The sequence below is a fragment of the Danio aesculapii genome, chromosome 1, assembly GCF_903798145.1.
Source record: "Danio aesculapii chromosome 1, fDanAes4.1, whole genome shotgun sequence".
NCBI lineage: Eukaryota > Metazoa > Chordata > Actinopteri > Cypriniformes > Danionidae > Danio > Danio aesculapii.
Window position 1 is genome coordinate 21,883,435 of NC_079435.1, and position 27,984 is coordinate 21,911,418.

The following is a 27,984-nucleotide window of genomic DNA, read 5'->3' on the forward strand; positions in this document are numbered from 1 at the left end:
CAAACGTGCTACGGTTTCTACAGAAAACACTTGAGATTAATGGCTCAGTCCTCCTGCTTCATCATCAGTTTTTGACTTCGGGGACATTAAGAGCCTCATTGACAATAAAGAATCTAATAGCCACTCGGTGGAAAGGTTAACCAGCGAGAGAGAAAGAAAAAAGCTGAAACAGAAAAACTTGGAGATTTCTCATTTACTGTAAACACAGTGCAGCCCTCCGAGTGCTATTGATGAAAGCATCATGTAGCCAAAACAGCAAGGCAGAATACATGTGGCTAAATACGGTCGCTGAGCTATAAGCACATCATCAATAAAATTGATTCAGCACTGTCTGCCTGCTTGTTTTTGCTCTTGTCCTCCATTTCCTCTGTTTCCATCTCGAGGATTATTTTCTAATGCATCGCAGTCCCATTCGATGATGAAGAGTAGCACTCGCTGACTGAATACAGATAGTGGATTGAATATGGCAGAATCTACAACTACAAATAGTTTCAATATGTCCCTAGCCATTGGAGCCTTGGGATGCTGAAAGTTTTGTCCATTAATGAGAGACTCAAGTCCCGCAGAGTTGCGGAAACCTTAAAAAGGGAGGTCAGGCAGCGAAGAGCTGGCAAGAGATGGCAAACTCTAATGTCACACTTTTGATTCATTCTCGCGTTTAGTTGATATGCTGGTGCTCATTAGAAGAAAAAACACTGGGGTCTGTGTGGGTGTTCATGTTGCTTTGTACACTTGTGAGGATTCAGCATTTTGAAAGTCACGCAGAGGGAGATCGGCCATGAGCTCGGACGGCCGTTTGAAGTGATCTACTGTTTAGTGGATGGGGATAATGACCAGCGGTAACCCTCTCGCTCTGGATCTGAAAAGAAAGGGATTTCTTCACCTTTACACTTCAATGATTATGACGGTGGCAGTCGTACAGAACAGAGGGTGGATTGCATCAAAAGTGGAAAATGTAATGCAAAACAAGCATCATGCACATGCTCTAAATCACTGTATTCATTAGCACTCGTCAAGGAAAAGCTCTTTTCAAGGCCAGACGTGTGCTGCTTGTTTAAAGTGATGTAGTGAGCAAACTTGCATCAAATTGGGCAAGGTTTTAGAATCAGTAATACATCGTTTGCATGTTTGAACACAAATAAGCCACGCAGGGGTTTGGTGTGAAGCCTGGATGAGGGGTAATCCTGCTGTGAGTGTGGCATGAAGCAGCTTGACCCCCTGCATTCCAGCAGCCGAGCCGTCCGCTCGCTAATGATCCTGGATGAGCAGGAAACGGGAAGCAGGGGCAGCACACTGCCTCGCACATCCCAGCGCTACGCAGGCTAAATCACCTTTGATTTAATTGGCCCTTTGACCTATCATAATGCATGGATAAATAATATGTGGACCGGCACACCATGACCCCAGAGGGTCTTTGATTGGAGAGCTGACCTAATTAAACTTTTCCACTGCGTTGGGTAATCACAAAACACATGCTTGGTGTAGCAAAAAAAGGGAAGGAACAGAAAAACAAGCTTAAAAGGACTTTACCTGTCTAGCTGCTGTAATCTAAGTTAATTACTTTAAAAAAGGATGTTATTCTGATGAGCGGGAGAGATAGTGGAAGGGATGGATGATGGGAGCAGCCCCTCAGCGGATTTGAAGAAGAGCTTAATGTAGCCCCTCGGTCGGGATCAAGGCCCTAGAGATGAAAAAGGAAGACAAGACGGCGGAGTCCAGGTCCTCAGAGACGATGATGAACGCTGCACTTCCTTAAGACTGAGCCCATTATGTGTGTCTAAATACCATGTCCATTAACCAGTGTCCACACCCATGGGATCCACCGCAGGAACTACCTCAGCCCTGGATCCGCAGCTCAGACAGCCTGTAGCCGCCAGGGTTTCTCCAGGGATAGAGAACCCAATGCTCACGTCAACTTTTCTGCTGCAAAGTTTGGCCTAAAAGCGGTGGTTTAACCACCTGACATAAAGAAGAAGAATATGTGTGACGAATATACTTGAGGGAAGGAGGAGGAAATATTCTTTCAGGTGATAAAAAGATATTGACATAGCTGGTAGACGAATGGTTAGTATCTTGTGGAAGCGTTCCCCGGCAATCGCTCTGGAGACATGAATAGACGATGCAAATGCAGATAGATTGAGTAAATAGACTGACTGAATCTCGGCTTCACAGAATATGCCACTTGAACGCAGGCTTTGCTTTGAGTGTCTATTCAGATTCACCACAAAGGAATGATTCTGTTTTGACACTAAAAATTGTTCTGAGTTTTGACTCGAGAATGTAAGAGAATCCAAGTTTTAGCACACACCGCAGGCTACTACACAACAGTATTGCACCAAAAATAGAGTTGTTTCATGTATTTAGAGGAGATGACAAAGAAACTTACATAACATCACATGCTGAGAAACATCTCAGTTGATACAGAATAAAAGGTAAGCACTCACTGGCTGTCAGTGAACAGTGTTAAGGGTGATGTAACCTGCTGTACATGTCAAGCAGATGGTCTTTGTCATTCTAAAACAAGTGCATTTAAGATTTCCTTCCTTCTGTGATGAAAAGATTTTGATGAGATGCTCTGACAAGCCCTCAAAAGACATGAGTAGAAATCCAGGTGGATGCAGTAAATAGGCTCATTTTGGAGTCCATTCAAAATTACATCAAATAAATTAACATAGTGTGACATGTAAAGAAAATGTTCTGACATTCCCAACATACGCAGCACAAGTTTCAGCCTACTCCTGTAGAGGCCACAGCATCAGGATTTCTGTCACAGAACAGTGTGTCTCTAGAAGTGCAGGCTTTTCATGTATTTAGGGGAGATGCCGAAGGCACAGGTATCACATCACACACCAAGAAACATCTCTAGGTGATACAAAACAACCAATAAATACTGACTTGCTGTCATCTGAACAAAGTTAAGGGGATAGAACCACCACTACATGTCAAGTAGCACGAAAAGTTAGGCAAGGGCATACAAAATTCAGGACAAGACAACAGCTTCAACAAGCAAATGTAGCTAGCCAAAACGCCTGTCCACATTATAGATCTCTTCCACACAGCACGTAAAGCAGGTAGCCACACAGCTGCTGTTATGTGGCCGATTGTTGGAGGTAATTGTGGTCTTTTAAGTGGTGCGTTAGTTAGATGGCAGATCAAGCAGAGGATTCTGTTGTTTTGGCGCAGCAGCGCACTGGGGCTGATTACGCTCTGCACTCCGACACACAGCGCATTATTTATTGATGCCATGCACGCTTTAAAATGCACTGTCACAGCGGTAGGTGGCATTGTGCTGTCACATTCAAAAAAAGCTGTGGAGCGCGAGGGAAAAAAGTGCTTTCTCTCCTTGCACCTCACCATGAATTCAACCACAGCTCTGCTGTGCTCTTTTTGTCTTTCTTGTACCTAGTGTTTCAAACTTTTTTCTTTCCACCCCTGACAACAGTGCTCCAATCAACTTCCAATCCCTATTGTCAGTCATTATTTATTACTAATACACTATACATTTGAGTAATGATTAAAATACTCAGCTTACGGTTAAATCATCTACATATAAAATATTCCATGCACTGTCCACATAAGCTTAGACAGAATAAACACTCAAGTCATTTATACAGCTCGCTCTACACAAGCCGATTAAATATTTGGCCTATTGTTTATTTCCATTCCATTTAACACATTAATTTTTTTATGTTAATGCATTAATTGTTCATGTGTTCTGTGGATGTGCCTGTAAAGTGCCCCTATTATGCTTCTTTGAAAGCTTGCTCGATTTGTTTTAGAGGAACAGCAGGTAAGTTAATACACACATTAACGATCACTTTCATTCTCCAAACAAAGATTATCAAACCATTTCTTCAAAGATGTAAATGCTCAATATTACATGTTTCTTGCTGGATTGTACCTTGCAGTCAACGAACATTCCTTTATCTGAAGGGATACTTCAACAAACTGTAAAGAAGCATTTTCCTTCCTTACATATCTGCCATTCTATTTACTAGCTGCCGAATATCGGTAAGTATTCAGCTGCGACAAACGACTACACAATAAACCGCAGTGTTGCAAAGGCAGCAGACTGGTAATATTCAGATGCAGGGAGACTGCGGGCTGTTTGATATTAGAGACGCATTTGAAAGCCACAGGTAAGCTCGGGGGTTTGCCTTAATCCTCTGCTTGGGATGGAAGGCATGCTATGCTCCTATCCGTCCCCTGACTGACTGTCCAGACCATATGAGAGCAAAATGGAAGTCTATGAGCGGTAAAACGAGACAATTACACAGTCCAATGCTGCAAAATCAGCTCCATAAAAAAAATAAGCACTAATGTATAGGCACCTGGGAAGGATTGATTGTCACACAGGGCATCTACTGTATATGAAGCGGATATGAAAGAGCAAATTTTATTACAGAGGTGTGATTTTCCCATAGAGTAAAGGATGGGCATCCTCAGATGTGGAGAAAATGGCTTGCGTTGAGAGGTATCGTGTAGGTTTCTGAGAAATGCTTTGTAGGAAAGCTGTTCAAGCTGTGCACTTACAGTTTTTTGTGCCTCTTGGATTGTATAGTGACCAAAAGTCTTTTCTGGTTGTGGAACAAACATGCCCTTGTACAATACAGTTGGATCATGCAATAATTTGCCATGCATTATGACACTGGTGAAGAATGCTAAAGGCTGGAGAGGAGAGATAGAGCGTGTAGCAAAGGAGCGCATTAAAAGCTTGTTTTGTTAGCGCCCCCCTGCTGGTAGAGCGCAGATCAAAGCTAATGCTGGAAATTGGGGTTGTGTTGCGTTGAATAATTCCAGGGCCTCAGCCGTTGGACTTGGTGCTCAAATCAGCAATGTACCTTGGCCACCATTGAGTAGAGATCATTCCATCTCTTCCATCGTAACTCTCTTCTGGTTCTCGCTTGTTCTTATTCCCTCCAGTCACTAAGGAGACTGCCTGGCTGTCCATCTCTATGGTTGCACACATTCCCCTCACGCAGATTTGGTTTGGTCCTAATTAAGGCTTCTCCTTTCATTTGTGGAGATAATTGGACTTTCATCTCACCAGGATGCTGCAGCCAAATCTATTCTCTATTCTTTACTTTTTAATGGGAAGGGGAAAGGAGGGGGTCCCCGAAAACTGATAGAGAAAGAGAGAAAAAGAGACGGATGGAAGAAGAAAAATATTTTCTTAAGGACCTGCCTAAATAATAGAAAATATCTTGAGTCACAAATATCTGTGGCACAATTAAGTACCTTCCACTTTTTTCTGTATTGGAGCAATAACAAACCATGATCGTGTTTGTGAATCACAGGGAAGAGATTTAATGAGGGGCAGACCTGTGAGACAGATGCTTGAGGGAGATCAGTGGAGACCCCATAGAGATTAAGTCCAGATATGGCATTCCCTGTACGCATGCAAACAAGCCCATGAATTCATCCAATTGCATCCCATATTGTGATAGGGGAGTCTCCTACGTCTGTTAGATGGAAAACTCTGGGGAAGTTCATCATCCATAAAAATGAGCCAAAGAAAAACAATTCACCAAACCAGATTGATTTTAATTTCATTAGCAGACCTAAGACATGTTTTCCTACTGGCTGACGTGCAGTTATTTCACCGTTATGTTCAAATAAATATCTGAAAAGTCAGACATCTGATGAGATAATTAGATCAATTTCCTTCCTATACATCCCTAGTGCACTCGACACAATTATAGAAAGCATTGGCTTAACCACTAAAATGTTTAATCTTATGAAAGTTTTGATTCAGAGGGCAACGAAATATAAAACCACTGCATTTGAGACCAAAAATTCCCTTCCTAGGTTTAATCTCAGTGATTAGTTTAGCTTAATGTTAAAGTCATGAAGAAAAAGAAGCTAAATCCTGAAACCTGAAGTCTGAAATTACCTGTAAAAGAAATAACACTGTTTTTCAAATTTTACCACACTTCTTTGAAACCACTTGGAAAAACTGAACAACTGTCTAAAGAATAATTTCCAAGTAAATCAGAAACTGAATACAATAGGATATTCACTGCTGGTATTTTATTTTAATATTATTTTATTTCATTTCATTTTCTTTCGACTTAGTGCCTTTATTCATCAGGGGCCACCAGCGTGATAAACTGCCAACTTATCCAGCATATGCATTACACAGCAAATGCCCTTCTAGCTGTAACCCAGTACTGCGAAACAACCATAAACTCTCACATTCACACACATACACTACGGCCAATTTAGTTTATTCAATTCACCCATAGCTCATGTTGTTGGACTGTGGAGGAAACCGGAGTACTGGGAGGAAACCCCAACGAACACAGGGGGAACATGCAAACTTCACACAGAAATGCCAATTGACCTATCCGGGACCAAAACCAGTGAACTTCTTGCTGTGAGGCAACAGTGCTAACCACTGAGCCACCATGTTACCCTATATTATTTTATATTATTTATATTGTATAAGTAATTTATTTCTTGCCCTGCCAACTCTTGCTTCCTCTTCTTGCCCTGCCAACTACTACTACTACTACTAATAATAATAATAGTAAAAATTAAATATTTTTTTTAAATTTGATTTCAAATTGCATTATGAAGCCTTGATCTCTGCTCAGATACCTTTTGAAGTTAACCCTCAGGGGTCTGAGGTGATTTTGGGGCCCCTAAGATGTTTTGACATGCCCTGACGTTTGTGCTAATTTCAGCTACTTATTACAAAGCACTGGTCAACATGTTTTTTTTTAATTCAGCACAAACTGTGCTACAATAATATGTGAGGAATATTGATGTACATGCGTTTTTTAGAAAAAAAAATATGTGTGGTTAGTAAGTTTTGGAGAAAAAAAATATTGCTGAAATATGATCCAAAAAACCACAGAATGGGCCTGAACAAGAGTAACCAGTCTTGTAGGCCAGAATACTTATTTCCCAATTATGTGAAAATTATTTTGTTCTCTCATTCAAAGAAAACATTATGCAATCCATCAGCAAAAGCTAGCTCAAACCAAATGTTTGTTGTACTTGCTGTATGACCATGCAAAAACTCTGGGTAAACAATATACAGTGCTCAGCATAAGTACACCCCTCACAAATCTATCTTTTTAAATTCACATTTTTAATAGGAAGCTATACAATATTATATTTGTGCATATATATTAGATTAGTCAGTACTAAAGCCATATCTGGAGCTTATCTAACAAAATAACTTACCATAACTGTCCAAAACTAGTACACCCAAATTTATGTGTTATTAAAAAATTATAAATACAAATGTAAAAAAAATATCAAGAGAAGCCAAAAAAAAAATAAAAAATTTGCTTGAATTTAATTGTATTATCTTTCAATTTCTTAATATGTTTTGTAACTAAAATATTATTTTAATAAATATATCTGTTTAGTAAATCTGTTTTGTTTAAATGCACCAAAATACATTGCATATATTCATTGAGAGATGGATACAAATATTTATTTTCAAAATGGGTTGTACTTTTAAAAATTATGCTGTGCACTGTATGTGCACTTATACAGCATGCACAAAAATATATATTTGAAATGGTATCAAACGTGTTTGCAAAACTGTTGCAATAAAAACTTTTTTGTACAGTAATCCAGCATTTAATTATAATTTCTGAATGACTCTGAGACACTAAAGTAGCGTAATGACAAAAGCTTTAAACATAAGAATTAATAATATTTTAAACATGAAATAATTACTTTAAATCAAAATAATATTTTCAGACCTTTTATATATATATATACAGTTGAAGGCAGAATGATTAGCCCCGTTTCATTTCTTCCCCAATTTCTGTTTAACGGAGAGAAGATTTTTTTAGCATATTTCTAAACATAATAGTTTTAATTACTCATATCTAATAACTGATTTATTTTCTCTTTGCCATGATGACAGTAAATAATATTTGACTAGATATTTTTCAAGGCACTTCTATACAGCTTAAAGTGACATTTAAAGGCTTAACTAGGTTAATTAGGTTAACTAGGCAGGTTAGGGTAATTAGGCAAGTTAATGTATAACGATGTTTTTTTTCTGTAGACTATTGAAAAAAATATATAGCTTAAAGAGGCTAATAAATTTGAACTTAAAATGGCTTTTTAAAAAATTAAAAACTGCTTTTAGTCTAGCCGAAATAATACAAATAAGACTTTCTCCAGAAGAAACAAATATTATCAGACATAATGTGAAATTTCCCTTGCTCTGGTAAACATAACTTGGGAAACATTTTAAAGAGGAAAAAACTTCAAAGGGGGGCTAATAATTTTGACTTCAACTGTACATTTGCCCAAATCGTCATTGTTTTTAATAATGGTGGAAGGGAAGAGCTGGCAGGATTTGTGCTCTGCAGAATTTTATGGATTACCTAGCGAGACAACATTTGTTTTCAAAATGAGTTGGAAAGCTCACCTTCCAAGCTTTATGCAGGTATGCCTCTCTCTCCTGTATTAATTTATTCAAGCAGCACATGGACTCGTGGGCGTGGTCACATTAAAACTAATGAGATAAGACTGAGAAACTAGACATCGTGTTGGTTTCATACCGATTATTTTATCAAACAATGTTTGCTTTCAACATGCACTCACTGCATTTAAAAGTAGACACTTCAAGCTTTCTATAGATATATATCTCATGACTGTGTGTTTTGTTTTCGTGGAGTTTTAGTGCATTTTACTGACGTATTTCTAAAGACAGTTCACGGAGAGAGAAAAGAAAGAATGCCTACATTTTTGTTGTTATTGTGAGTGGACACAAAAAAGTTCTTTTCGGCATTATCAGGAGAAGATGCTTCAACATGTATACATGGTCTTCGACCCCTGAGGGTTAATAACTCACTTTGATAACTTTCATACGTCACTTAGATACGTTTTTAACAGCGTAGGAAAGACAACAAAAAGATCCTAAAATGTATTCAACGAATATATTTAAGTACACTACATATGCTCAAAACCACAAAATCTTACTGAATGCAGACAATAGGGGAAAAAAAGCCAACAGAACCAACAGAACTGAGCAGTCACACATTCTGAAATCAATGTATGGCAAACAGACACTGTAGACACCAGTGAAGCCCACAGCTGGCCACAGGAGACATAAGGTAATGTCTAGGATGTCTCAGACATCCCCCTGCCCCTCAATTATTTAATTGAGGCAGTTATGTACATTGGAAAGAGAGTAACAGGGTTATTGCTGGCCTAAATCAGCTCTTAATTGAAAGGCAGCCATAAAAGCTGCAGGTGTCCAGCCCTCGGTGTCTGTAATTGGTGGCCCATGGAGTGCTGGGATGAGCAGCTGCTTAACACAGCGAGTCTGAGAGAATGACATGCTTCTAACTAACCCGGCTCAGTCTGCGTAACGTTTCTATAAATCATTTGACATTAGAGTTAATACCTTTCATTTCCAAGGAATTAACTGCATTAATAAGTTTGTCCTTAGACTGCCAGCCAAATGTTTGGACATGCCAAATAAACTGCATAATTGTTAATTATACTTTTCCACATTTTGCAATAATACAATGAAATGTGAAGATTGTGGTTTCATTTATTTATTTAACGCTTTATATTTTGTCATCCTCACAGTATCAATTCTTTGCCTAGACTCTGGCTCTAAACAATCTGGGCATGCTCTCAAACTAACTTCAAGAGGAGCATCATGGGATGCTTTTAAACAGTATTGAAGGAGTTCCCGTGAACATTATGCTGAGCACTTGTTGGCTGAGCTTTTCCTTTACTATTCGATCCAACTTAATTAAAATGATAAAATTATGTAATCTTTAGATCAAAAGAAACATCATGTCAAGCGTTTGTCTAGCATTTAGTCAAGTGCGTCCAAGCACTGTGTGTCTGGTATTGTAAGAGAATAAATAAATGAATAAATAAACATAAAACTGCTGATTTCTTGTCTCTCCTCATCTTTGATACTTCTATATAATTTGACGACCCTCACCCAAAGGTTTGGACAAACAAAACTGCTATAGAAATTGAGAGAGAAAGAGAAAGGCAGAGAGAAAGCGCTCCGTTTTCTTCCTGGCTGAGTTGTGGCTTCAGAGGACAAAGAGTCGATCGATTCACATACTCAATTAGAGCTGTAATGTTTTAATCAATGCCCTGTAAAAGTATGACAGGAGGCCATCATTAACTAGCTGTAAATTTATGACAAACGGCAGTGTAATTGGGTATGTGTAAACAGACCATATGATAAAGAAAGATTCCTGCTCTGATCAATAAAATTGATTGGACTTGGGCATTAAATAAGCCAGCCGCATGCTGAAGAAACTTACTCGGGTGATATTGGCCCCTGTCAGAGCTTCCTGCTTATGTCTTTGTCATGGACTGGAGTGGCACTGTTTCCTGTTCTTGTCTGTTGAGGTAATTACAGCTACACAGAGATGCCCTGAAACAAATTGCTAATGCGAGACTTCAACACAGACATACAGTAACCAGACAATGTATTAAGTACACCTCTTCAACTGCTCAAAATGGAAATATCTAATCATGGTGATGTATGTGGGGGATATTTTCGTGACACGCAATAGACCCCTTATTACCAACTGAGCAACATTTAAACACCACAGTATTCCTGATTATTGTTGCAGGCAATGTCCAAAAATGTATGACCACATCTTATAAAGTGTCCAGTGAGTGCATATTGACTAGTGTAACTTCCTCTCTCATCAGTCAGAAAGATTCTTTATTCAGAAAGTGAAAAGCAGACCATAAAATGAGCTGTACTCTAAAGATGGCGTCATGTGACATGGGTTACTATACACTCAGAAGCTGGACACTTTGAATAAAAGAGTCAAGTCTTCTACAGGTGAAATGTCAGGCGCTTCTCTAAAGACCACAGACACTGTCTCTACACTAGGGGACTTGGACCAGGTCAGGGGGCTCATTTGAAAGGAGAAAGAAGGGATAAGTATGAACAAAGGGTCTGTCTACTGGGCCTGCTACAAGTCAAAGCCACAGGTATAAAAAGGCCTATGGTAGACTCTGATGAAGAAAGCGCCCTGAAAGGTCAGATGGAAAAGGAAGAGAACCAGGATTACAGACTAGCTGGGAAAAAAATATAAGAAAGGTAAGCTGAAAAAAAAATCGTTGAATTGGATGAATAGTTACCTTTCATTTGATTAATCTCATTCTGATTCCAAATCTTAAAATTAATAATAAATAAAATTAAAATTTCCTTTGGCGTATAGTCCCTTATTTATTAGTGGTCGCCACAGTGGAAAGAACCGCCAACTATTACAGCATATGTTTTACACAGCAGATGCCTTTCCAGCTGCAACCTAGTAGTGGGAAACACCCATACACTCTCACATTCCTCACACGCACTCATACACTATGGCCAATTATGTTTACCCAATTCACCTATAGCGCATGTCTTTGGACCGTGGGGGAAATTGGAGCACTTAGAAAAAACCCACGTCAACACGGGGGGGAAATGCAAACTCCACACAGAAATGCCAACTGACCCAGTCGGGACTTGAACCAGCGACCTTCTTGCTGTGAGGCAATAGTGCTAACCACTTAGCCACTGTGCCACCCATGACCAAATATTTTCAAATGAAAAATAACTGACATTAAGAGTTTTTAAATTAATTTTAAAAGAAAGTGCATACATTTAATATGGCCTATGTATTGGTGATTTGCCAAAGCATAACAGTATTAGGTTGTTGTAATAATAACAGTAATAATGTAAATATCAGTGCAAATATACTGTGTATGTGTAGGTATTATGCCATTTGGAATACAAGAGATGAATGTAGAATGCACTGCTTTCCAAAAGAAGACTTTTGACTCTATAAAATTGTTCAAAAGTTGAATAAAAATCATATTTTATTTTTATTTATTAAATATAATTATTAAGAAATTGTTATACATTGGAATAGTCAGAATTGACAGTAATAACATGATTTAAACTATAGAAAAGATTGTTCTTACAATATTATACATTGATAGTCATAAAACACACACATACTCAGATGCACACACACACACATAGGAAATAAAAAAAATAAAAAATTAAGTCATACAATTGATTTGCTGGAATTTAGATATAAATGTAGTAGGCATGGTATGATAACAGGTTTCAAGGCTTACCGCGGTTTGGAAAAGTCAAGGTTTTAAAACCGTTTAAAAAAAGTTTTCTGTTATATCGTTCCTAAGGCATTTGTAAAGTTTATTTTTTTATTTTATTTTTTTTTAACTATGTTTTTCATAACTATTTAATTTAGGTTTTTTATGGCAACAGTATCTCCAGCAGAAAAGGAACCTTCACATCAAAAACTGCTAGTCCAAAATATTTTAAATGTTTCTTAAAATAAAATATATTGTGTTCAATGGGTGAAAAAAGTTGTTGCTTTTTACCCAGACATTTAAAAAGAAATCATTTTGGAGCAATTATCACAACACCGTGATATTGTTATCCAAGGTTATCATACCAACAGAATCTTATACCAGCCTATGCCTAAAACATATATTATTATAATTACAAACGTTATTTGAGAATACTATTATCTGAGCATCTAAAATCTCTCTATCACAATACGTAGACCAAAATGTAGATCATTACTAAAAAATAAACAAACAAACAAAAAAATCAAAACATAAATATTTAAAAACCACACATAAATATTGATTTTTTTCTTGACTTGAACTGTTTGTCAATTGAGAAGAGGCTCAATATGTGGTGAGGCATCACACTGCAGAATTCATTATAAATACTCCTAAGCACTTGCATGCCCCACTGTCATTAGCGCTTTCTTTAGCACAGAGGACATTTTCTCTTTCTTCTGTCATTTGCTCTCCCCCTCTCTCTTATTCCTGAAACCCAAAAGTTTGGGCTGGACAAAAACAGTCTTTGAGAAGTGTTTATCAGTTCTCACTGGCTGCGAGCTCAGAGACCGCCTCCTGCTGGCTAACCCAGCATGGGCCTCGCATCACTCCCACTTTGAAAATGTCTCTCTCGCACCATCTTTCTCTCTCCTGCTCTCTGTAAGAGAATAAAGAGATGGACCTTAGGAAAGAAATGGAATACGAATGCTCACTATCTATAATGAGTCTGAATCCTTCATGGCTTTTCCCAGTAAGTGAAAGCGATTATAATGCACGGAGCACTGACGAGATGCTCTGGTGTTCATGGAACATGTTCAGGTGCAGGAAAAATAAATGTATTTACCATCTAAAACAGACGGGAGGAGTCGGAAAGCTGGCACACGTGAAAGGAGAGAGCGTGCGGAGAGCCTGACAGAGGAGTCAGGGCATCACCGCCCAACCAGCTATTGATTTCTTCTTTCGGCACAGACACGGCTTGCTCTCCCAAAACAGCCCATCAAACAGCAGGCCTCCTTTATTTCATTATGGCTGGCGCAAACGAGCGTGAGGCCTCTCTCTGTTCATTTCAATGATTAATTTGTGTTGGGAAAACACCCAAACTCCCATGCATTTTGCCCTTAATTAACAAATTGCAATATATTATTAACTTGTCGAGGAAAGAAGGCTCTTCTGAATCATTTTCACAGTGGGAGGTTTTGAAGCAGCTAACTACATTCTTGAAGTCGAACGGCTTTGCTTGTTTGTTTTTTATTTGCCAATCTGATTAAATTATGCCGCCGTTAATGTGTTCATTTTACTACAGGTGGAAGTAAATCAGGTCCCGCCGATTAATTCCTTTGTTCTTCATGAAGAAAGAAGCTCATCACTGCGCTCGATCGGCTCCTTGTGCGCAAGGAAAAGTTGTGGTTTCGCCTCCCAGCTGCAGAGTGTGTGTGTGTGTGTGTTCATGCCTGGGCAAACCATCTGCTCTTAGAGCCCTGCATTCAACTCTGTGCAATATTTATTGATCCAAATTTCATTGGACTAATTACCCCCAATTACGGCAGTTTTTGTCAGTGATAATGCAGATTCGCATTAAAGCCTTACCATTTGCTCCTAATTGCTAACCTTCTCTTCAAGGAGCTGCATCTGCGCGAGTGGTGGCTGACATGTGACATCGGGAGTCAGCCAAAGTCCCCCAAAGAGCATTAAAAGTCAGACGTGTGGTTTTGGAGGTAGATACTGGGTGAGCGTGAAGGAAAAGCCGAGGTGGAAATGTCTACTGTAAGAGCTTGAAGCCTCATTAATACATGCTGTTTTTTTTTTTACTTTTGAAATAAACATTAGAAGAAAACCAATGTGCAAACGGCTTGGGTCTAGTCACCGAAATACTGCTTTTCTTAATAGTATTACTGGCTATGTGAAAGGACGAGGGAAAAAGTATTATAATACTAATAATAATTGACAGCGAATGAAAATTCCAAAACCTGAGCAACAAGAAATGTGAGCCATCTCCAGCAAAATGTCAAGTGCTACCAATGAAGAGTCATTGCCCCATACCGAGCCTCATTCTCAATTAATTGACTCAAATGTCAAAAAAAGAATGTACATCAGAGACAAAAATTGAGTGGCCTTCAATGATGTGCACGTGGGCAGTACATCATAGACCAAAGATAGACATTTGAATGATGAGGGGTTGGACCCCTCGCCGACCCAGATTGAGCTAAACCTTGGGCTGAAGATCAAAGCATCCCGTAATAACTGGGGGCCTGTCATGTGCAGCATTTCTATCAGTTGGAACTGAACGAATTATTCCTATGGGTGTACTAAAGACTTGATACACAAGCCTTTATAGTAAATCTATCTTTAAATTTTCTCTTTATGTATTTTTCAAGTTGACATAAATTCGGCTTAATCACTGGACAAGGAAGCCTTTTTTTTTCCTCATTCCTGTTAATGTTTCATAATGCACATCATTTTGTCTCTTAAAAAATGGTGGGTACTAAATTGGGGGAGGAAAGTGTTTGGGCTGGTGGTGGATTGTTTATGTTAATCCCAATCAAATGATTAAAAGACACAGTATATAATGGTAGGATATGCAAATTCACATTGTTTGTTGGCGGGCATCAGTTTTACTTGATCCACACCAACTTGCCACTGAGACTGAAATAAGAAAATCCAGATTTGTGTTCATACAATTTGCTGCAAGTGCTTTTATAAACATGATTTGTTTAGTAAATGGTCAATTATATTTATTTAAATAATAGCACATTGAATATTTTATTTTTACACTGTGAGTTGTGAAGGCTTTAAAAGAGTCCTTCTTTAAAACTATTTGTTTATTTATTTATTTTATTTATTTTATTTATATATTATTATTCTACATTTTAATGTTTTTCATATTAATAGGGCTGCACGGTATTGAAAAAATTAACATTGAGATTTCTTTGTATTTTATTGCAATATAAATATAATTTCACTCGATGACAATTACATCTATTTGGAAAGTCATTAATTTAGATTGACTGGGTTGGTTTTGTTGGGGAGTGAAATATAAATATATTTTGATGTAATTTATTATATACATATATTAAACAAACCGCAATCATGAGTAAACACAATGGAGCAAATATTAAAGTGAAATTAACAGTGCTTTATGGTTTTCTGGGGAGAGTCTAACTGTATTCAGGTACAGAATATTCAATAATTAAATGTAAAATAACGTTACATCAGTATTCATCATATATATAATTTAAAAAAATGTTTCTTTCTTTTATTAAATTACTTTATGTGCTATTAAAATGCGTTAAATGCTTTTAAAATGCTTACACATAGTCCCAAGCCTTAAATACACATGCAGATGATTAACTTTCACTCTATTACGGTTCAATTCAGCAGTGTCTTCACAAATGTCATGTGTTTTGGTTTCTGGTCATCTATAATCCCAGCTCAACATTGCATATCTTGCGATGTGACAATTGCAGATGCACACATTGCAATATTGATGTTGAAATGATATATTGTGCAGCCCTATTACGCATGTCGGTTGATTGGCAGTAAATGAGTGCAATTATTTATTTATGTATTTATTTATTTATTTATTATAATAATAAGAAGAAGAATTACTATTATTATTATTTTATTTTTTCAGGGCTTTCACCTTTAATAGATAGGGCAGCAGAGAGTATAGACAGGAAAGCGTGGGGAGCAGAGAGGGGGCAAGGAACAGCATAGGACCAAAAGACGGGAATCGAACTCGGGTCGTCATGACCAGAGTGCATGTGTCGTCACACTAAATAATTGTGTCGTGGCTTAAAATAATTGCACTCGTCGGTGTCAATGGTGTAGTGGATACCATTGACACCGACGAGTGCAATTATTTTAATGACAACCCTAGAAAATAGAACAAAACCTTTAAGATTTCTCAAAAATTCACTAGCATTAGATATAATTTATCTATGTACAGCATGCATGCATTATATTTTTTTGCTTGCTTGTTTTGTTCTTTTCACCACTAACAAACCATTTACGCATGTTTTCATATGAATGGACAAAGATTCAAACTTCTTGCAAACTATGAATCAGCAAAGAATTCTAAATGAATATTTATTAATATCATTCATCGCGATGGTTTGGTTTCAACTACAGGAGCTTGCTCACTATCACAAAAACCCTATACTATCTCTTAAAGTTCAACTCATAACCAGTTAAACAGAGGCATAATACTACTTTCATAAGCTACTGGAGATTTATTTACCAGACAGTTGAACCCCACAGATGCACATTAAAAGAATACAATTTGTAATACTGTGTAATATCAGAGATTATGAAAACCACAAGACAACTACAAAGCGACCACCCAAAACACAGTAACCATTTTCTAGCAATCAACAATGAGCTCTGTAGGAACCACACACTGTAACGATATAACAATAATCACACAACATGTTTCTATTTTATTATTATGTTTACTTAATTCTAAGTCAAACTAATAATACAATACAATACAATATAATACATTATGATATGATATGATATATGATATGATAAATGATATATTATAATAACAAAACACTTCAAAACATTTCAACATGAAAGCTTTACATTATCAATCATGTATAGCTTATACTTATTTGACTATTCAGAGTGACTCTATTCACAGGTTAGAGATTAAACCCTCTTCTCTGGCACTATATCCCATTGCAGATCAGTGGAGGAATTCATTCAGAAGAAATAGAGATAGAGAAGTAGATATTTCAAAAAGGCAGAATTCAAAGGATGCTTTTTAACAGAGAATTTAAACTCAATTCCTATAGCTCCTGCTCTTTGACACAAGGGCTTATTTTGCATAAGCTAAGTAACAGAAGCATTGATAATGAGCTGAAAAATGCTGAAGTGAGGCTCTGCTGTTAAAAGCACAGGCAGCGGCGAAGCTGGTCATCATCTGCCTTCTAATGGGTTTAACGGAGCGCCACATACAACCCAGACACCGTGGGAGTTCAAGTGCCCAACGCCCACCTACCGTCCCATTATGCCTGCTCTCAATGCATGCCCGCAACATGCAGAATGCTCACAAACCGCCGCTACGTTTGCCTGTCTACTGGTGGCAGTGCCTAGACGTCCCACCAAGCCCTGCTTTTTATTCCGGCCAAAAAAAGCTCTGCTCTGTGACAGAAAGATGACAAGCTGTTGCTTCATCTTGGTCACAGGAGTACAGCGGGTATGCAAACAAACAGACGTGCAAACACTAGGCACACACTCACACACACAGCTCTGCAAGACAGCGCTCCACTATTAGATTTTCACACCCGTCCAAGATGGCAGCTCCTGAGGAGCTGTTATAGTCTCTGGAGTTCTGTCATTGTTCCTACTCTGAGAGACTAGAGGGCATGAGGGGTTCAGCGTCTACCCGAACTTCCCAGTCCAAGCACAGCAGAGTTGTTCTTAACTCAAAATGGCATTTCTACAAAAAGTAATATAAATATGGCATGAGGTAACATGTACTCACAACTTAGAGCACAAGCCTTTCTCCCTGCAAATGAAAGGAGAAAAAAAAGCTGGGGGAAATTTTGTACTCATGAACTTCTCGTGACCCTTCTTCTAAAGTGAGGGCGGATATGTAGATTAAATCTCAGTGATGGTGAATCCTCAAGGTGAAACACACTGCCAGACACACACCTACACAGAAACTTTAGCTGGAATCTGGCAGCGGCAGGCTTGCTCATTCAAGCACATGCACATTCAAGACACCCAATCATATGTAAGGGTTAAACGAATCCCATTTGACAAAAAGAAATGCTTAGTTTTTTTGTCTAAAGACATTTTGAATGATTGTGTATGTTTTGTCTGGGTGAACAGATAATATGAGAAAGAGAAGAAAGCCAGTGTTCAGGAATTCACCATAGCAGATCTGTTACCATTTGTGATAGGATTGATTCATTGATTCATTCATTGATTCATTCTTTTTTTCTTTAAAAAATATAAATATACATACATACATACATACATACATACATACATACATACATACCTACATACATACATACCTATCCATCCATCCATCCATCCATCCATCTATAATTAGTATAGTTTTAGTATTAGTACAATAATTATAATAAATAAAATAATAATTAACTGTTTGCATTACATTTCAATCAAATTAATGAATTACAAGGTTTTATAACTTTTTTATACAAAAATTAAAGCAAATATAATAGCTGAATATAAATTTTAAAAAGTGTACATTAGTAAATTTGTTAAATAGATAGTTAAAAACTAACCTATAGTACAAAACAATTAAAATCCAAAATTCACTTAAGATGTACTGAATTATAATTATCATCATCATCATCATCATTATTACTACTATTAGAAGTGTCAATTATTATAAATTGACAGCACTAATAGTTGTATAATGTGTGTATTTATATTCAGACAGAGACATACAAAAAGTGGAGAGACTGAAAATACCAGAGAGAACAACACAAGCGGAGCCAGTGCTCTGAAAATGTGTGACGTACTGTAAATGCCATCTTTGAAGGACAGGTTTGGGCCATTCTCTTTGGGGAACGTGCAAATCACATGGCCAGAGCTAGGAAGGTCAGTCCATGCATATCAATGATTGCTGGAGAGGAAACCTCTTTTTAATGCTTGCATAAAGCAAAAAAAAAAAAAAAGAGATAGACTACAAGTCATGTCTCAGAGGTACAGAAAAAAAATGAATATGTTATGAAAATCTTCTGGTAAGAATGTGTTTAAAAATCTGTGGAGTGTGTGCTTGAACAGATAGGTCCTCAATAGGGAACGTCACATGAGAGGGGAAGGATGAGAGCATCGTATGTGCTTTAAAAAAAAAAAAAAAAGTATACAGTGGACCTAAGCCTCTGGTTTAATGTCACAGCACGGAGCCGTCCACTAAGAAAATTGCCCAGAAGTCAATTTGAGCCATCGGAGATTTCAAAACGCCTACCATCTGGAATAATTGAATTTGGAGCTTACGTGATTAGGACTGCCTTTTTAAACACCCTCTCAGAGATTTCCAACACCTTCGGCTCAATAATCTGGCAGTTCTTCTGACAGCCATCTTTCAGACATGGCACGGCGGAGACATCCGATCAAGAACAGAGGCCACATCTGTCACGTCTGCACGCTTCCAGATGACTGTGAGCGAATCCAGCTTATATACGGCACTGGCTTGTATGCCTAATCAAATGTTTAACAAGCTGCAATCTGATAACAGCATCCCCACCCTGGCACACAATTCATCACATGGGATGGTGAATTAAATGTGACATATCTCACGCAGTTGGTTATTGGTAACTGTGGTGGTCGACGGTTCAGCGTGCTTTCAGAAGAGAATGGAGACATTTAAAAACTAAAGGTCAACAATAAATCAGTATCTCAAACGGTGCCTGAGGTGTGATTTGTGTCAGCTGACGAAGCGACGGAGGGAAATGGCCTGACCATGCAGAATGGAAAGGAGCCGGATGGGGCTTATCTGAGCCGCCACACCTCCCTGCTGATTGAAGCGGAGTATGTTAGACCTCTCAAAGTGGCTCATTGCGATCAAAAGATGTGGCGGAACATAGGATGGGAAACACGTTGCAGAGCTGATAAATAATTTATCACCGCTTATTGCAACAAAAGTCACATCAGACCAAATTCCCAAAATATTCCAGTGAGACAGAACTGAAAATGACAAAACCAAGGAGTAAAAATAAACAAAAATGTCAGCGATTTTACTTTGTTTTACTGCTCTTTGGGGATTTTGAAAGCCAAAAATGCAAGTTAAGCTATAAACGTAATGTAAGGTTTACAGAATAAACCCCAGTGTTTCTACAGAGTCAAAAAAATAAAAATAAAAAAGGATCATTCCATTAAAACAGTGCTCTAACAATCCCCTTCAGCAAGAACAAAGGAGGGTTGTGTCATGTAAAGTATGCTGTTTCAACATAACACGGTTAGAAATAACAAGACTGCCCAAGACTTCCCTGAACTGAAAAGCAGATCTCTCTCTCTCTCCTTTTTTTTTTCAAATAAGAGGTCATTTCACACATTCTGGAAGAGAATCTGTATTAAACAGAAATAGCCTGCTGCTACACTGAAATTGAAACTCCTTCAGAGACAGGGTTGAAAGTCTTGTCGATTCTCATAAGCACTGATGATTTTTCTCTGCCCCTCTCCTCCTCCAAGAGCACGGCTCTATACATATAATCTAATTCTTTTGACATTTTTTAATAAACTCTCCAAAACATATCCAATGTATATCTGGCCAAAGCCTTTCAGCTTTGACCTTTCAAAACTTTAACAGAAAGTGATATGTTATGTCATATATTTAGACAAGGGTCTATGTTATGGCTTCATGATGTTTTCTATCTATCGTTCAATACTGTAAGATCACCTTTGATGTTGTGGGTGAGATCGGGTTCATTTCTGTTTTATGCAAAAAGAAAGTTCGAATGAACTATGTAGATGTAGGATGAAAAAAACTATGTAGGAGAAAAAAGAAAGACATGATTTTTGTAGAATGCCACGATTTTAAATCACCAATCATTTAGTAGTAGTATGTCTAATAATAACATAAATTTAACATGATAATATCATTGCGATAACTAGTTTACAATATTTCGAATATTTGTAGATTTGGTATTATTGTTATGTACGCAATTACATTAAAAACAAATTAACGGTTTTAAATAATATATTAAACCTGGTCAGTGTTTAAATACAGTGCTCAGCATTTATACTTGAGTACACCACATTTTGCAAAATTAATATTTTTATCCATTTCTCAGTAAATATAGGCAATGTATTTTGGTGGATTTTAACAAAACTGATTTATAAAACAGATTTATTTATTAAAATAATATTTTAGTCACCAAACATATTTAGAAATTCAAAGATAAAACAATTAAATTCAAGCAAAATATTGCAAAAAAATGACAAACTACAAAATTTCAACTAAATTTTTCAATTTTTTTGCTTCTCTTGATTTTTCCTCTATTTTAAATTTGTATTTATTATTTTTCTATAACATATAAATTTGGGTGTACTAGTTTTTAGACCATTATCGTAAGTTATTTTATTAAATAAGCTGCAGATTTGGCTTCAGTACTGACTAATCTAATGTATATGCACAAATATAATATTGTATAGCTTCCTATTAAAATATGAATTTAAAGATAGATTTGTGAGGGTTGTACTTGTATATGCTGAGCACTGTACATCTATAAAATCAGTTTGGAAATGATAAAATGCATTATGATTACAAATAAATACACATATAAACCCCTAATACAGTTGTCAACGATCTACTTATTTAAAAACCTAAATAAATTGCATGCACGCACTAATTTAACTGCACAATAATTCTGACCCAGAATTTTCTATTGCTCTTGTTTTCAATAGTGCAATCAGAAAGCACCTTCATACTAGTCTAGGCTTTATGAATTGCCATGGCAACAGGCAGCTTGTGATTTACACCGACAAACACAAACTCGCAGTGTGGCTGTTTCTTCATTACTTTGTGGCTTTGAACTGAATTGTGATGATGACATTAAATGGCTCTCATTCACAGGTTTGTGTGTGTATTTAGTAATTGTGAGCCTGTCCATTTCTGCTTGTTCCAGTGCTCTATCTTTATGACAGGCATGGTTAAGGCCCTTAGCCCCGTTTGCGTTACGTTTGGTCCATCTCGCTAAACCTTTGTGTTGTATGACAGTGCTTTTGTCTGCACTGCTGCACAAAGCAAACCGCCAAAAATAAGGGGGGGGGGGGGGTGATGGGGTGCCCAAAGGAGTGGGTGGGGGATGAGATTAGGACAAATTAATAGCTTCAGTGGAACACCTTCAATGAAACCTACCTCCGAGACAAAAGAGAGATAAATCATGGTCAAATGGCACTTTTGGTGGGTTAAAACCAAAGAGCAGGAAAAAGAGCACTTCAATACAAAGCATGCATGTACGTTTACATGCACCATCTTACATTACACCAGTTGTGCTTAGAACCAGACAATATGTGCTGCCGTGGTGTCCGCTGACTCAGTGAACACCCATTTACCGTTTGTGCATTAGTTTACATTTTAATTTAAAAAATAAATAAACAAATCTCTCTATACATAGATTTTATATTCTGACTATTTATAGTTATATGTTATACAAGATGCCACCCTAATTATCACATAAATAAATAAAGAAATAAATAAAGAAATAAGGAAATAATGAATAAATGAAAATTAAATTGAGACATTTAGTTGATTTAATGTATTAAAATCACTACAACTAAAATTTAACATTGTACAGTAAGGTTCGTTATATAATATTAGTTCATCAGAATCAGAATCAGAAAGAGTTTTATGACAAGTTCACACATACGAGGAATTTGTTTTCATGACAGAGCTTCTACAGTGCAACAGAATTACAGAGACAGGACAAAAAACAGCTAATAAATATATTTAAAAAAATACAAGTAAGTAGTGAATGCAAATATACAAATTGACAAGCGTATGTACAGGTATATTACTATATGCAACGTTATATATATATGTTCATGTTGCTACAATTATTATTAATCCTTCTAAACATTAGTTAATAAACCTATTGCTTTTATTTCATATTTGCTTAGATCCGTTTGTTATTGATGGAAAAGAAATGCTTAGATCTATAAACTAAGGGTTGTTTTCCCCCCCAAAAATAGAATCTTAATTGTAAATTGTAAAATGCAGAGACAGTCAAAAGGGGAAGAAAAAAGAAAACATAGCCAGTAAACAGGCATGCAAATGGATTAAAACAAGAGGCTGCAGAACCCCTGGAAGAAGATACTAGAAAAAAAAGTATGTTTATACTTTAGAAACACAGACACAAATGATGTAGGTGGGTTTACATAACTACATGGTGGGGATCCCTTTGTCTCCAGAAATTAACTTTTTCTGACCTCCTGTTGAGGATAACACAGGGCATTCTCTTGCAGCATAAATAAATTGAAAATAAAAACAATGAGAGATTCCATATTAAGATGCAATTTTAAAATGTCAAATATGCATGTACAATACATATGCATATGCACACATAAAACGACAACATATACAATAGCCTCAACCTTAAGATCAAGAATTTAACAACTAGCAACTAAATAAAATACTAAACTCACTCTATTTAACAGGTCTTCTTCTAAAACCAAAGAAAAACCAAGGTTGAGTTTGACAGCAACCTTTCCATCTAAAACCTCCTTTTATAAATTGTATGAACACGAGGACTCGCAGAATTATAGCTTGGACTTCGATCTTTGTAGAGAAGTATTTTACAAAATGTCAATTTTCAAAAGGTTGCTCTGACTATGGAGCAATATGGCAAAAGTCTCTTGCTCCTCTTTTTTTTCCAGTCTACGCAGTGAAAAAGAATGAATTATGTTCCCAAGGACATGAAAGATGGAGAATGACATTGTCTTGATCTTCTGGAGAAAGTGGCTTGAGTAATTTGGTAAATTACCTGAAAGATAGAGAAAGAGTAACCCCGGTTGCTCATCTGTGCCGATTCAATTTACAAAAGTATAAGGGAGTCCTTCCCCTCCTCTCCAAAAATGAAAGCAATTACAAGATCCTTCCTTGTTTCCTAGGAGATGGAGCCAGGGATCTTTCCTGAATCGGAGGACGGTTTTGTGGGGAGCTCTTTTTCATTCATTTGGTGGATTTGTCAAATAGAACTTGGATTTGGCACCTAAAACACAAAATTCAAAACTATTTCTGTCTTGGTGTATAAATAAAAATAACAAAAGTCAATAAAGATAGAGAAAGTTTATAGCTATTTTAATCATATATAATGATTTGAGCAATAATTACATTGCTGAAATATTTGCTCATGCAAATAATTAAATTAATGTCATGTACTGAATTAAGACAAATTTGCATAGTTGTTTAAATGTGTTTGTAGAGTAATACTTGAAGTTTACTTTGCACTCTGTTTCAAGTACATTAAAACTTGCTCTGTAAGTTCCTCAAACAATTTAAAACAAAATTAAGGCATACTTTAAAGTGTTTGTTGTACTTAAAGTAACCACACAGTACTTTTAATATAACTATACATCAGATTTTTTCTTATAATACAGTGGTCCCTCGTTATTAGCGGGACTTATGTTCTAAAAATAACCCGCAATAGGCGAAATCTGCAAAGTAGTTAGCTTTATTTTTTACAATTATTCTAGATATTTTAAGACTGTACATCACTCCACAGTTTATACGCTTTTCACAGACATGCATTAACACTTTTCTCTCTTGTTAAAACACTCTCAAAGTTCAAACATTTGTAGAAAAATAAATCCAGTAGAATGAAACTGAAGTTTAATGTTCTTTTTCCTGCAGTCACTGGTCCACAAAACTAAAGCAACACCGGATGCGCCGCACACATGACAGTTTGAAGTAACACACATCGGACGTGCACATTCGCATGTTATTTAAAATTAAATTATTCATATGGCACTCTGTGGTGTTGCAGAACTGGAACAGTGTCCTGAGTCATAGCTGGGCACCGCAGACAGCCGCCGACTTGCTCCGCCGGTGTGCATACCCTGATAGACACCTATGATTTTAATTCTAAAATGCATGGCACTGCGTGACACAGCGCATCTGGTGTGCAACCCCCTTTACATTCGTGTTGCTGCGGACAGTTCCAACCCTTTTTGCAATCTCGTTGAAGCTCACACTGCTAGCAATCAAACATTTATGCTAATTTGGCAAGCTGAACGCATTCTGTAACGTACAGGAGACACGGACAAGGATTGATTGACAATGGTCTACAGGCATCCAGGATGCAGAACACAATGTACTGTAAAAAAAAAGCATGTCAAAACTACAAGGCCGCGAAAGGTGAACCACAATATATTGAGGGACTACTGTATATAATATATGGACAGACAACAAAGCAAATAAGATTCCTAACTGAACATATAGAAACCTTGATTATTGATACATAATATGAAATGAGAGTAATTTAATGTAATGCAATTTAAATTTATTCAATATGAATGTGTCATTTTGAGTAGAAAAATAACTCCAAACTATAAAATGACAAGTTACAACACCTAACAAGAAATGCAATGATAAATCGATGTAAATAAAACTGGAAAACAATAAAAGTATAAAAAGCCCCAGTGCACAATGTTACCATTAATATCAGAAAATTATGTAGGTTTTACTTAATTCAACTAGTTTGATTGAAATATCACTATAAAGATGAACAGTTCCAAGTAAATTGCATTAACAAGTTCACCCTTTAATCTCTACAAACTTGTACTGGCTACTAATATTGCATTCCCTGTTTAAAATATTTATTCTTGCGTGAACTAAATGAACATAAACTACATTAATGTCTACTTCTGTAGTATTTACTTCATCACAGAATCATTTTATCCATGTAAGCTGAATATGATATGTGTAAAGTAGTATTTACTTCATCACAGAATCGTGTTATTCATGTATACTGAATATGACGTGTGAAAATATTTAATGGATTGAGCAAAACTTATCAAAAACACCGTAAGCCATGGTAGGATCTGAAAGGTGTTTTTATCATGTTGTAGTGCTCAGGGACACACTTGTATCAAAAGTGTGTTCAGTGTTGACAGCAAGATGACAAACATGCCATTTGAAAGCAGTCATTTTCCTTCACTCATGTAAATCTATTTGCTCGCACACAAACAAACGGCCATCGCCATCAGTCTGGCTTAATGTGACAAACTAATGAAGTGGGGTGATTGACATTTCTTCACCAGTGATGCGCCACTGCTCAAACACACTCAACTCATCACCTGAGATGCATAATCATTTATCTGACCGATGACAACACAAAATGAATCCACAACATGTAGGCTAATGATTCTTCTAATACCGTCCACTGAGTCATCCAACCTTCAACAAATCTGTGGCCAACATTCATTTGTCAATAGTGTTTGTGCTACAAATGCTACAAAATAGAGGTAGTATTAATATTGTTGATGTAGTCATGGCAAGACACCCACGTGTGATCTGTAGTCAGTCAATTGACATTGAAAACCAAATAACCAAAAAAATAAGGATTCTCTTTCTCTTATATATGTATGGCTGCTAAACTATCACTTCCGCCAAAAAATAGATAATGACATTGAGTGAATGATTTAGGCACGTAGTGCATGTTCAACAAATAGATTTGGTTCAAATCATCTCAATCACAGCGTTAGCGCATTCAGAAATAACAGTTTGTTGGCAAAAGCATCTAAACACCACTTGTCTTTGACTGCAAAAGACGATATATCCCGAAAACCAATTAGCACGCGCGAACCAAATCACATGTTTTCAATGTAGCAGCGCGCTGATTTCGATTTTAAAAGACGGAGTTTGATTAACTGGATGAGCCTGTCTGACTGTCAGTGAATGGCAAACGAAGACGTCCCTTACCTCAAAACTCTGTGCTTTATAAGAAAAAGAAAACACAATGTACAGTCGGAATTGTAGCATGCATTCATAACGTTTTTTTGCACAGCAACGCTACTTTGAATGAGTCCAATTTACTATACATTAAACTGCAACTGCATTTCATGAAAGACGAAGTTAAGATGCCGTTCTTTTATCCCACATGGATACTATGAGGATAAACAAGAGACCAAGACCTTAAGAATGGTGAGAATGAATGAATGACAGCTTTCTACGTGTCTGAGACATTCCCTTTTTGCCCAGTAGGTCTACCTTATGTTTTATTTGCTAATGTAAGCTATTTTTTAAAAGAAACATACAATGTATAAAACTATACATTATTAGTTTTACTTCATATTACCTATACCTCTTATAAGCTTTTTATATCAATGGACAATGCACAGATATTAATGTTTCACAATGTTTTTACACTACATTATTTGAATTTACCAAGCTTAGTTTACAATGTTTACATTATTCTACTTATATTAAATCCAAATCCCAAATTTCAGAAATGACAACAGATTGTTAAGATTTAATTTCAATGTTACAGTTTCAATGTTATTGATTGAAGCATTTACTTGACAGATTTCATTCATTCATTTTCCTTCTGCTTTTTCCGTTTATCACAGTGGAATGAACCGCCACTTACTTGACAGATTTATGTATTTTAATTGGTTTGTGTAATGTGTTTTATGTTTGGTAAAATAATTTCTAATCGCATCTTTTGTAATTTTTTAACTAATTACACTGTCTTGTAGGTGGATTTAGAAGGTTTTGTAAAAAAAAGCAGATGTGGATTTAGCTGGTTTGACGCAAAAGAAAATTCACCTTGTTAAAAACCAAAGAATTGTCTAAAGCACAATTTTTGAAAAAATGTTGTTTAATTTACTAGCTAATAACCTTATCATTACATATAAAATGAAACTTCTAAACCTAATCAGAGGAGTCTGATAAAAAATTTCATTTACAAGAAAAGAGGTCAGATGGATTTAGAGGGTTTTGCATATGAACTCTTCATATATATATATATATATATATATATATATATATATATATATATATATATATATATATATATATAAAATACTGTAGATTATATCATTAACATTTGATCAAATCCTTTTTGCACACTACCTGGCAAAAGTCTTGTCATCGATTCCAGTTGTAAGACCAACAAATTACAAATTATAACTTAACCTCTAGTTGACCATTTGGAAAAGTGGCAAAAAGTTGATTTT